Below are 13,187 nucleotides of genomic sequence, written 5' to 3' on the forward strand. Positions count from 1 at the left end.
CGGGCTCGCGATCTCCCGGGGAGCTGGTGTCTGGGAGGGGGTGTGGTGCCGGCAGCATTTGCTTCCTCCTCCAGCCCGGGAGGCTGACTTGTAGGGTTTGGGTATCTTCCAGAATGAACCGAATTAATGACAAGGGGAGAGAAACTGGCTTCCCAGGCAGTCTCCCCCGCCCCAAACTTTCCCTCCCCATGCTGGGTGGGAGGGCGGAAGGAGGAAGCGGGCCGGGGAAGGTGGGGCCAGCCGTTCCTTCCCGGCCCTGGAGCCGCGGCTCTGGACGCCTATCCCGACGCGGCTTGGGTGAGTGTGTCTTTAAATCCGAGCCCCCCGCCCCCTCGTCGGCTGGGGCCGGGGCTCAGGCGGGTCGGGCGGTGGCGGGAGCAGTGATTGGCGGTCCAGCCGGGCCCGCCCCTCTGCGTTGGGGGCGCGAGGCGCTGGGACCACAGCGGCGCGCTGGGGTTGGGTCGCGCAGCTCCCAGCGCTGGTAACTGCGCTCCTGCTCTGGTTATCTTGCCTCATCGCGCCCGGCCTGCCCGCCCCTGGAGCCACCTCTGCCCACGGATGGGCTGGGGAAGTTGGGAGGAGCGAGCCGGAGCCCGCGCCGGACTCGCCCCGCCGCTGCCTGACTCAGCGCCCGCAGTCCCGGCGCAGCGCGCCGACCGCAAGCTGGCAGGTACCGATGCTGGCGAGGGTAGGGTAGATCTGGGGGTCTTCTCCCTATCCCCGCGACCCTCAGGCTGCTCCGACCACTCACTCTTCATCCCCTGGAGCTCACGCCTCTCGGGGCTCCCTGGAGAGGCTCTGGGACCCCACCCAAACTCGCACGGGATTGGTGCCTGGGAGAGGAGCGGGACATCACGTACTGCACAGTGAGCAGATATCGGGTCGTTTTGTTGATCGCACTCTGGGCTACCCCCTCTCTCGAGGTTTTCTTCGCTCTCGGGTAGGCTGGCAAAACCTTCACTCTTCATGGCTAGGGCCGCGGGTGGCCCCTGAGCCATGCTTCCTGCGCAGTTGCAGGGAGGGAAGCTGCCTCATGATCCATACGTGGTTTCCCCCCAGCTCATATTTAGGGGGCCTTGAGGCCGATGGAAGGGGAAGAGTCCTGAGGTACCAGTGGGCACAAGCTTTGATTCCGGGCCACTCTGGCTCTTTCCCTCTGTAGGCCTGGGTCTCCCAGGAGAGCCTCCTTTTCATCTTTGAGGTTTCTCCTGAAGAGGCAGTGACCTGTCAGAAAGCGGAGTATGGTGTTTGGGAGACCTGCTGCACCCCATTTAAATGGCCGGGATGTGTTTTTATCTCATGAGGAGTTAGAGATGGAAGGAAGCTTCCTGCTTTCAGCAAGCTTCTGGGATTCTTTACTTTCCCAACCGGAGGCCCAACTAACTCCTTGGCTTTTATGTAGAGCAAGTAGACCCAGTGACCAAGCGCCTTTTAAATGCCAGGCACTGGCTCTGCCTGGAGGATGGCAGTGGTGGGAGGAGTCGGAGGGTTCTGTCCTTCGGTGGCTCAGCCCCATCGGGGAAGACAAGACATAAACCAGTTTGCTGATATGGGGATGCCATACCGGTCTTGGACTAGTAATAATAGTAGAAATACCTAGCGGCCGCACGTGATTAATTGCTAAATGACTGACATAGGCTGCTTTGGGGGGAGATGGGAACTGGGATTCAGTTCTCATGCAATCATGCAAATACACTTAGAATGTTCCGGCTCCATACCTAGCCTTCCTAATTACTCTGCTAGTTATGAGGACTTCTCACCACCCCCAGGGACTGGGAGCAGCAGGAGGGCTCAGGAGATTATCCTTCATATATGTGCCCCACTCCCAGGTGTTCTTTTCCTGCTGGTAGATTCTGAAGAAACTCATTTGATTTCTGGGGTCAGGCTGAGCACCGGACTCTCCCAGCTTCCTTGGGACCTCTGAGGTTTGGGGTCCAGATCCAGCCTTATTGGAGGTTCAGAGGCCAGCAGGGAGGAAGTCCTCACTTCCTATCTGAAGCGCCTCTATTGCTGGGGGCTGGGGATGAGGTTGGGAGGCTGGAGGAGGCCCTGAGCCAGTTTCCTGTGAGTTCAGACGGGCACTCTCCCGCTCCCTGGCCGCTGGTGTTGGAGTTGGGTTGCTGGAGGTGGGTGGGTTGGGCAGGGCTGGCTTGAGAGGGGAGGTACCTGGGGCAGCACTGACCTCACGTCTGAGGTTCTGTTGTGTCTGGGGCTCTGCCCCTCCTCCAACATCCCTGGCAGGTTCCTGCTTTTCTGGAACACTTTGTGGAGGTGGCAGTGTGCTTGTATCCGTAGCTGAGCTCATCCCGCAGCCCTTGGTCAGCACTGTGAGTGCTTGGGTGAGCATGGCTACCTACCTCCAAACAGGTGGCACACACAGGCTCACCCGGGCACGGGGTGGGGGGGGGCTGTTGTATGAGCAGGGATGTATGCCTACTCAGGTTTGTAGTGCGTGGGCAGAGACAAACACTGGGTAGAGACATGATGAAGACAGACAGGAAGATAATGGAGGTGGGCAAGACGTGTATAGAGGCAGACAGTGTGAACGGAAACATCACTACCCATGGGCCACAGACACTATGTATACAGATCTTCACCTTCACGGGGATTTGAACCTCCCCACATGGGGGGCAGACATTTGTGCTACTGATGTGGATGTGAGCTGATGTTCATGGGCACAAGACACGGGTGGAGCCACATGGAAGTGGCTTAGTACCTGGGCAGACATGGAGTTGGCTGGGGCTCCCCTGCTGAGTCACCTGACAGTAGAGGCCAGGCCATGCACAGGGGTGGGTACTGAGATGTCATCTGAGGTGGGTACCGCTCGGTGGTCCCTAAGACCCCATGTGACAGCAGTGCTCGGAAATGGTCCTGTTTGGGGTGATAGTGCAGCTGCATTGTGGTGTGGCTTCATTTCTAGACCCCGACTCTGGGGTTTGAAGACCCCAAAGGGCTCAGGATTCTCTGTTTTGCTCTGAGAAGCATTTGATCTCCTCACTCCCTAGTAACAGGGCAGGGGCATGCTTGAAGCATGATCAGGGGCTCCCTGAACCTTTGAATCTCATCTTTCTGAATCTCCAGAAGTTTCCTGAAGTGAAGCTGTGTCCTAGGTACAGGAAGATTTTGGCTGGGGACTCTCCTTCTGAGCCCAAGCCTGAGGGTATCTGGCATGGAAGGAACCATCCCTGGTGGGGAGAGAGTGTAGCCATGCTGTGGGGGTCTTTGATGGAATCGTTGTTCTCTGGTGTGGACTGCGCCTCCCAAACCCTGGGCTAGGGCAGGGCAGGGGACCTCCTACCTTCTGGCTGTAGTCACCTCTCTTCTGCCCACCCCGGAGACTGCGAGCCAGCCCAGAGTCTAGATACAGCTTGACATTCACTTGCTGTATGACCCTGGGCAAGTTATTTAATATCTTAAATAACTCACTTAAAATGAAACTCCTCATTTAAAAAATGGGGCCAGAAACCCCTAGCCCTTGGGGGTGTTGTGAGGGTTGTGGCAGACATCCATGGAAAGCACGTGGTCCAGGGTCTGGCAGTGAGTGAGCACTCAGCCAGTGGAGCTTTGATCGCGAGCCTGTGGCCGGGACGCCCAGAGCTGCTCCAGCAGCCAGGTGCCTGGCTCTGGGAAGGCTGGGCACGCAGGCACCTCTTGTTTAAAAGCTGGAGGGCTTTGTCCTCACCCCTGCCCACCAGCCACTCCTTAGCTCTGTGGGACCTCCACGCAGGGTCAGGAAGTGGCAGGCAGGGCCTATGGAAGCATGGGCATGCCGCCTTCTGGGCCTCTGGGAGGGGAGCCAGTGGTTTGCTAAGAATAGTCCCAAATCATGGCTCTGCCTCCCAGTGGGCAGCCGTGTACCTCCCTGGTCCAGGGCCAAGGAGTTTGCAGATGGGCCTTTTATGTTTCCTGTAACTGGCACTCAGAATGGGGGTGGGCCTGGGAGCAGCAGGCTCACCCTGGGGGGAGGCACTGCTGCTCTTCCTTCGTCTTTGGCCGGGACCTGAGGGGAGAGAAGATTTCTCTTCCACTCAGCTTGTCCTGACAACTGCCCCCGATCGCCTTCCTGCCTCCCCAGTGGATATGGAACCACACCACTAGTGTCCAAAGTTTGGCTGTCTCCCACACTAGCTGTGTGCCCCTGGGCAACCCACGTATCCTCTCTGTGCTTGATTCCCTTGTGTAACTGGATTAATGATAGCAACTCTCTTATAGGATGGGAGGCGTGGAGAGCGCTTGTGGTAGCTTGTGGTTCGTAGTAAATGCTCAGTCAACTTTAGGTCCTTCTGTTATCACCGTTCTCAGCCGAGGGGAGCCCTGTGAGGGAGAGGGTGCTCGCACAGTGCCTCTTGGTGGGAAGGCACCAGGATGCCTCTTGATTCTGGTTTCTGGCCTGGGGTTCAGTATGAGGTGCGAGAGACCAGAGGTAAGTGAGACTCGGCCCCTGCCAGGTGAGAGAGGCACATATGTACATTACACCGTACCCGGCTGATACCTTCGCAGGGTCTGTGCTTGCTGTGGGTGGAGCTGGAGGGAGGGAATGGCTTGCCCAGGGGCAGGGTGATGCTTCAGGTGGGCTTTGAAGGATGGCCAAGTTTGCATGGTGACGGAAGGCTTCCCAAGCAGAAAGAGCAGCCCATGCAAAGGTGTGCCACAGCTTGGTGTGCAGAGGGGACATGAGCAGGTTCATGGATCTGGGGAGGGGCTCCATTCTCAGCACTCCTGGCCTGTTAGGGAAGACCCTGCGTGTAGGCGCCTTCTGTCCCTCCCATTCTGGGCTTCGAGGCAGCCCTGGTTTCCCTGCTAGGACATAGGCTGGAGGCCCACCAGAATGCCTCTCACTTTCCTTTTTGGAATCTAATTTTCTGTTCCCCCATTCTCTAGAGACCTCCCTGCCCTCTTATGAATGCCGTCAGCCCCCCTGGGGCCCCTCATTTTTGAGCTGGGGCTTCAGACTGCTCTTGCCCCAAGATCAACATGCCTATTTTTGCTCTTAGTCAAGATACCCACGGGTTAATAAATCCTCCTCCCCTTCCTTTCAGTGAACTGAAGTCTTTGAATACTCCTTAGCCTTTCCTGAGGAGTGAATGTCCAATAGTGGATTTCTGGAGTTCAGAACTAGTTTTTATATTATTTCCTATAACTGATATAGCTATAAGGGAGTACCCCTGTTTGGACTGGGGTGCTCTATGAGAGAGACGTGGGGCATCTGGAGTTACCTACATGCACATGGCGGGCAGTGGGGAGCATCTGGAAATTGGATGTGTCATTGATGACCCTGCAGGTTCCCAGGGACCTAGGGCTTTTAGAAATGCCTGGCGGAGGGAGGGTGTGGTGTTGGGAGGGCTGTGGGCCCCCTGCTGGGCTTCCCACCCTTGCCTATGAAAAGCCCATGAGGTTGGGTCAGTGTGCAGGGGGAGAGAGGTGGGTGCCCTCAGATGACCCTGGACTTTGCCAGCCTCTGCAGCCTACTAAGCCCCAGGGCCTGCCTATCTGCAGGTGTGTGGCCTCTTTCCTGCCCCCCCAGAGCGGAGGACAGGAATACTTGGGTGTTTTGAAGATTCTGTTTAGAAAGCACAGAGGGAATTTCTCCTCCCCCTTTCCTTTTCCTGGTATTGTAGACCCCATGAGAATTAACCCCTCTCCTGCTGGTCACAAAGTGGCTGGTGGATCTGTGTGTCCCCTTTAATTGCTGCCCTGTAGTTACTGAGTCCTTCCTCCTGGGGTCCCTGAGGTTGGTGCTGACCTCTGAACTCTCCAGGAGCAGCCCTTCATTAGAGCCCCATAGCCCTGTTGGCAGGGCCTAGAAGACCTCTTCCAGCCTGGACCTGATGGGGACCCTCCGCACACGCATACTTGCCCCCTGGTGCTTTAGCCTTAGTTTGACCACTTTCTTAGTGGGTGTCTCCCTGCCCCCCATGCCACCTTGTCTATTGGTGGAGCTCATGAACTTGGGGGGTCTCCTGCAGCTTACTCCAAGACCTGTTGGAAAGCTCTGGTTTCCAAATACTCAAGAGAAGGGCCTCCTTGGAGATGGGCCCGAGTCGCAGAGCCCCTGTGGGAGGTGCAGGGCAGGTCTCTGCTGAGCCTAAACCAGGCTGAGGCACAGGCAGGCCAGCCCTGGGCTGGCAGTGGACTGCTTCCTTTGAGCCCATTTGCTTCATCTGCAAAATGAGTGTAGTAATCTTTTCCTTGTCTACCTTTAAAACTGTTTTTAATTAAGGTGACATTCACATGACATAACATTAACCATTTTCAAGTGTACAGTTCAGTGGCATTGAGTACGTGTATAATACTACATGACCATTGCCTCTATCAATTTCTAAAACATTTTCCACCCTGGCCGGTTTGGCTCAGCGGTTAGAGCGTCAGCCTGCGGTCTCAAGAGATTGGGTTTGGTTCCCGCTAAGGGCATGTACCTCGGTTGCAGTTTGTCCCCGGCCCTGGTTGGTCGTGCGGGTGGCGACCACTCGATGTGTCCCTTTCACGTTGATGTTTTTCTCTCTCTGTCTCTTCCTCTCTCTCCCTCCCACTCTACCTGAACAACAAATGGAAAAATGCCCTCGGGTGAGGATAAAAAATACAAAAACAAAAACCATTTTCCATACCCCAAAGGAGAACCCCTACCCATTAAGCAGTTACTCCCCATTTCTTCCTCTACCCTATTTAAAGTAAGATTATATTGAGGTATATAGACCATGACATTTATCCATTCTCAGTATACAGCTGGGTGAGTGTTGGTGAGAGTTACAGATGTGTAGCCACCACCTCAGTCAAGTCTGAGGACACTTCTATCACCCAGAAATGCCTCATGGTTCGTTGCAGACAGTCACCACTCCCACCCCTGGTCGCAGGCCCCCTTAGCTCCGTTTTGTCACTGTGGTTTTTTTTTTTTTTTTTTTTTTTTTATCCTCACCCGAGGATATTTTTCCATTTTTTGTACAGATAGAGTGGGAGGGAGAGAGAGGAAGAGAGAGAGAGTGAGAGAAACATCGACGTGAAGGGACACATCGAGTGGCTGCCACCCGCACGACCAACCAGGGCCGGGGGGACAAACTGCAACCGAAGTACGTGCCCTTAGCGGGAACCGAACCCGGGTCTCTCCAGACTGCAGGCCGATGCTCTAACTGCTGAGCCAAACCGGCCAGGGCTGGTTTTGTTTTTTTCTAGATTTTCACATAAATGGACTCATGTAATAGGTAGTCTTGTTGCCTGGCTTCTTCACTCCACAGGCTTTCCCGGGCTGTGTCCGTGGTGCCACGCTCGGTTCTGCGTTCCGTGTTTACTGCTGTGTAGTGTTCCTGTGGGTGCAGGGAGCTTGCGCACCAAGTTTCCAGTTGATGGGCGCCCACCCTGCCTTTGAGAATGTTTTCAAGTAAAAAATTATGTAAAGCAATTATCTTCATGAAAGATTCAAGTAGTAGCTTCATAGAGATTAAAATGTAGCAAGTACCCTCTCTCCCTTCTTCCTTTCTCTCTTGGCCAGAGGTTAATGCTGTCAGCACTTGCTGAACATCCCTTCGTCTTTTTTCTGTGCCTCTATGTGACTTTGTGTAGTTCTCGATTTGGGGATGTAAAAGGGGTCACACTTGGTCCATGGCTCTAGGACCCACTTTTCTACTTAGCCCTCAGTCCTCAGCACTGCTGCCGGAGTTCTGAGCATATTTCCGGGGACCCACCCCCCTGAGCTGAGGACTGGGAGATGGGGGTGTCCATCTCCCCTTGGCTCTGAGCTGGGGCTCAGCGAGGCTTCCAAGAGACACAATGAAGGCTTCCTGGGGGTGGTCAGTTCAGAGCAGGTTTCTGGAGGAGGGAGGCATGGGAATAAAAGGGATCATTCTGGCGTGGGAGCAGACAAGTCGGTGTCTGGGTGGATGTGCATTCCACCACTGCCTCCCACCAGCAGCCCGCAGCAGGGGCTTCCTCTTCCTGTCTCTGCAAAGTGTCCCTGGGAGGAATAGGCTCAAGGAGATTTGTTGAGTCGACAAAGGACAGACCCTTGAGGCCTCCCTTCTTGCTGCAGTGGGGCTGCCCCTTGCCGGGACCGACTCTTCTAGGAAACTGCTTGGGGTCCCACCTATCAGCCCCTGTCTTGAGTGGCAGCTTTGCCTGGTGTGTATGGATGGAGGTTGGGGGTGTCTCCAGCCTCCTGAGGAAGAGGCTGCCTGTGCTCGGATTTGCACACTGTTGGCTGTTCCCTTCCCCCAGCCCCTTGGGTCATGGGGACTGAATCCGTATTGCACCTTTTCTCGACACTGCCGTCATGTAAACATGACTCACAGTTCCTGCATACTTACTGACATTGGTGGTTTTCACCATCTTAAGTTTTTCCTAGTTTAATAACTCAAAGTCATGTCTTACTGCCGTTGTATGAAGTGAGTTCCAGGAGACAGGAATCCTGTGTGGTGTCCCAGGGCAGCCCCCAGCTCACCTAGGCTTGTCTGGTGACTTAGGGTTTCATCTCAGCCTCCTTCTCTGAGCCCTTGAAGATGATGTGTGTGTTTGCGGGGGAGATGGGTGGGCTGGGAGAGAAGCCATTAATAGGTGGGCTTGTTTACTGTGATTTTTTCAGCTTAGTGCTGCTTAAACCTGGAGAGTATGTTGACCCCCCCCCTTTTTAAAAATTTTCCATTTATCTTCAGATAGAATGGGAGGGAGGGAGAAAGACAGAGAGAAAGTAAGAGAGAAAGAGAGAGAGAGAGAGAGAGAGAGAGAGAGAGAGAGAGAGAGAGAAACATTGATGTGAGAGTCGACTGGTTGCCTCCCACATGACCCTGACCAGGGCCGGGGATGAACCACAACCAAGGTGTATGTGCCCTTGGCTGGAATCAAATCCATGACTCTTTGGGCTGTAGGCTGATGCTCAAAACAGTGAACCAGCCAGGGCGACCCTCCCCCCTTTACAAATAGCTTTATAGAGCTATCATTCCGATGCCATACAATTCACCCATGTAAAGCATACAATTTAGTAGATTTTAGTATATTCAGAGCCGGCATCTGTCACCACACTAATTCCACAGCATTGTCACCAACCCAGAAAGATGCCCTGCACCCTGTTGTCACTCTCCACGCCCAGCCCACTGATCCACTTTCTGTCTCCTTAGATTTGCTTCTGGACATTTCACATAAATGGAATCACACAGTGTGGTTTCATTTATATATGTATTTATTTTTGTGGACTCCCTTTTAAAGAAAAAAGAGCCTTATTTAAGTTTTCTTATTGGGCTATAACTTAAATGTGTACAAATATCAAACTAGATAAAGTGCCTTAGATTTACATAGTTTTTACATGACTATAAAATAAGCATGAAATGCTAATAAAACTGGAAAGGTAATCCATTTCAAATGAATAATGTTAACTTATTGGAAGGATGTAAATAGCAACTACAGTGCCAGTGCTGGGTTGGCAGTAGGGAACTGTGTTCTGGGGACTCTTCTGTTTCCCTGTCCTTGTCCCTTGAGTCTGCTATACAGAGTGACGTTAATAATAGTGGGCTGGTTGGATGGGTTGGGAAATTCTGATTCTTCACATTGGAGCCCAAGCTGCCAGTGAGTAACCCCCAGATGTCCGTTTTAACAGTGCATCGCTTGGTACCTGGAAAGCTGGCTTGTTTGATTCAGATGAGTGGGAATAGTGTGTTATTGAACTGTGCATAGCAGATCTTAAACCCACTCCTTGTGGGAATCAGGAATTTGGCACAAGCAGAGATGGGCTTTGCTCCGTTCACACAGATGGTCCCAACGTGAACATGGTCCCGACTGCTAAGAGGCTGGGCCTTTGAATTGGGTGCATCCAGGCTGCACGGGCCACAGGGTGGCTCAGTTCTGTACCCCGCCCCCGTTCTCTTGGAACCATAACCTTTGTTTGTGCCGTGTGCGATGATGTCATTTGGCCTTCACGACGAAGGAACAGGGTGGTAAACACAGGACGTAAGCCCCAAGTTGTGTGGCAGTGCCTTATGCCGGCGACCCAGGGTTTGCTCACATTACTCTTCTGTTAAAATCGAGGTAAAATTCATAACATAAAACTGAACTATTTTAAGGTTTGCAATTCAGTGGTAATTAGTACATTCACAATTTTGGGCAACCAACCATCACCCCTATCTAATTCCAAAACATTAAAACACTTTTTTTGTTGTTGTTGTGGTAAGAATCCTTAACCTGAGAACTACCTTTGTAACACTTTTTTTTTATCCTCACCCGAGGACATCTTTCCATTCTTTGTTCAGACAGAGTGGGGGCGGGGGGGGGAGAGAGAGAGAGAGAGAGAAACATCGCCGTGAAAGGGACACGCCGAGTGACTGCCACTCACACGACCCAACCAGGGCCAGGGACAAACGGGGTTCCCTTTGCGGGAACTGAGCCCGAGTCTCTCTGGACCGCAGGCCGATGCTCCAACTGCTGAGCCAAACCGGCCAGGGCTGTAACACATTTTTAAAGTGTACAATACATGACTGTTGCCCACAGGGACAGGATCGTTCAGCACATCTCTAGAACTTACTCGTCTTGTTTAACTGGAACTTATGCCTGTTGATTAGCAACTGCCCTCCTCTCCCTCCCAGCCCCTGGCAACCACCACTCTGTTCTTTGAATCTATATGAATTTGACTACTTTAGCTTTCTCATGTAAATGGAATCTTGCAGTATTTGTCTTTCTGTGACCAGCTTATTTCACTTAGTGGAATGTCTTCGTGGTTCATCCATGTTGTAGCATATTACAGAATCTCCTTCTTTCTCAAGACTGGATAATATTCCACTGTGTGTGTGTGTGTGTGTGTGTGTGTGTGTGTGTGTAAAGAAAATGTTATACACACATGGGGTGGACAGAAATACTTTTGCATGTGTACACACACACACACACACACACACCCATTAGGGTTGCCGCCATCTCTTGGCCATTATGAACAGTGCTGCAGTGAGCCCTAACCATAACCATAACTCTACCCTAACCCTAACCCTAACATGGGTGAATAATGTCTGTTTGAGATCTTGATTTCAAAGTGGGATAAATACCCAGAAGTGGGATTGCCAGATCATGTGGTAGTTCTATTTAAAATTTTTCAAGAAACGTCATACTATTTTCCATAGTGGCTGCACCATTTTACATTCTTGCCAACACTTGTTATTATATTATTATTTTTTAAATAATAGCCATGACAGGCATGAGGTACTATCACTTTGTAGTTTTGATATGTATTTCCTTGATCAGTGACGTTGAACATCCAAAACATTTTCATGACCTCAGAAGGAAGCTCTGTATCTATTAAGTAGTCACTCTAGATCTCCCTACCCCCACCCCTCTGTCCAGCTCCTGGTAGCCGCTCATCTGTATTCTGGTCTCTGGATTTATCTGTTCTGGATATTTCAGGTTAACGCAATTGCACAATATGTGACTTTTTGTGTCTGGCTTCTTTCACTTGGAAAATGTTATCAAAGTTCATCTGCATTGCAGCATGTAACTGTGCTTCATTCCTTTTTGTGCTGAATTCTGAATAATAATCTGTATGTGCACACCAAGTTTTGTTTATCCATTTATCAGTTGATGGACATTTTTGGATTGTTTCTACCTTTGCCTATTGTGAATGGTGCTGCTGTGAACATGGGTGCACACGTATTTGTTTGGATGCCTGTTTTAATTCTCTTGGGCATATAGTTAGAAGAGGAATTGCTGGATCATATGGTAATTTTATGTTTAACTTTTTGGGTTTGATATTCTGGAAATAGATCGAGGTGATGGTTGTCCAGCATTGTGAATATACTAAATAACAATGAATTGTATACTTTGAAAGGGTGAATTTTATAGTATGTGAATTAAATCTCAGTTAATAAAAAAAGAACTCATGGATACCAAAACAGACATCCGTGGAGTATGGATTGAGTCATGTTCTTGGCTGTGGACATCCCAGAGCCCTGCATCACCTCTTGGGGTCTTGCAGACTTCCTGGGTGTTGGGGACACTGGACCCCAGTTCATGGTCCTTGTTTGGGGGGCAGGTGGGAGCTGTAGGAACCACGTGGGCTGGCTGGCTGATGTCCCTGTCCACTCCCTAGCTCATGCGGGCCCTTCCGGGCTTCTGCAGGAGAAGTCACGGTGGAACTCAGCTTCCCCACCTGTGATGCAGGCCTCTGGGCAGCAGCCTTGATGGTGACATGGGCTCTGTGCACAGCAAGGCTTGTAGGGGTCAGATGTGCCAGACTGACTTCCCTCTATCCACTTTCCCCTTTCTGCATCTCTACTGTCTTCCCTGATGACCCCCCCCCCCCCCCGGGCCTCAGGAGCAGTTCCTCGTTTGTTGTAGGTCTCTAGGGCCTGTTGCTTCCTTCTGAGATTGGCCGTGGCTGTCTGTCTGTCCAGTCCTCACTGCACACCTCCTCCCAGTCTGTCCCATCTCAGTTGGTGCAGCCCCATCCCTCCAGTTGCTCAGGCCCAGCGCCTAAGTTGTCCATGGTTCCTGTGGGCTTCACCTGAGAGCAGATGGGTCCAGGGCGAGCCCTTCTCCCCCTCTCGCAGTGCTGGGCCAGGCCTCCGCATCTCGCCTAAGTTGTCCATGGTTCCTGTGGGCTTCACCTGAGAGCAGATGGGTCCAGGGCGAGCCCTTCTCCCCCTCTCGCAGTGCTGGGCCAGGCCTCCGCATCTCTTGCCCTAGTGCACTAGGCTCCGGCAGGTCTGGCGGCGCCCTCCCCGTTCCGAACAGACTCTGCGCAGCCTGGGGTGACCTTGTCAGAATGTAAGTCATCCAGGCACTTCTGTGCCCTAGGCCCCCAGTGGCTCCCTATATACTCACAGCCATCCCTTGGGCTCCTGGACACCCCCATCTAATACCAACCCTCTCACTTTCCTTGCTCCACCCAAACTGGCCAGCTCATGGCTCCTTTGACGCACCGGGAACAACCCACCTCAGGGCCTTCGGACAGGCCCTTCCCTCAGCCTGGAAGCTTTTCCCCCACGGCCAGGTAGCTCGCCGTGACCCTTCCTCCAGGTCCTTACTCATATGAAGCCTCCCTGGGGACCCCATCTAACATTTCATGCTTCATCTCCACAACCCTCGTCTTTCTCATCATGTACCACCTCCTGATGTACTTGACTGATTTATATAGTTTATTTCTGTTTCTCCAGCTGGCACGTACGAGGCAGGGATTTTTGTTCTGTGTGTAAGCTCCTAGAATAAGTCCGCACACATAGTAGGCACCC

General features: G+C 52.4%; 1 protein-coding gene across 1 annotated transcript in view; it reads left to right on the forward strand.

Annotated features, from left to right (window-relative positions):
- The first annotated feature begins 621 nt into the window (after positions 1-621).
- The window catches only part of PALD1 (phosphatase domain containing paladin 1), a 78,588-nt gene continuing 66,022 nt past the window's right edge, over positions 622-13,187 (forward strand). Inside the window, exon 1 of the mRNA XM_036265326.1 lies at positions 622-670. The gene's annotated coding sequence lies outside the window, so the exon portion shown is untranslated. The remainder of the gene's footprint in view (positions 671-13,187) is intronic.

Source organism: Molossus molossus, unplaced genomic scaffold, assembly GCF_014108415.1.
Source record: "Molossus molossus isolate mMolMol1 unplaced genomic scaffold, mMolMol1.p scaffold_m16_p_17, whole genome shotgun sequence".
NCBI classification, from domain to species: Eukaryota; Metazoa; Chordata; class Mammalia; order Chiroptera; family Molossidae; genus Molossus; species Molossus molossus.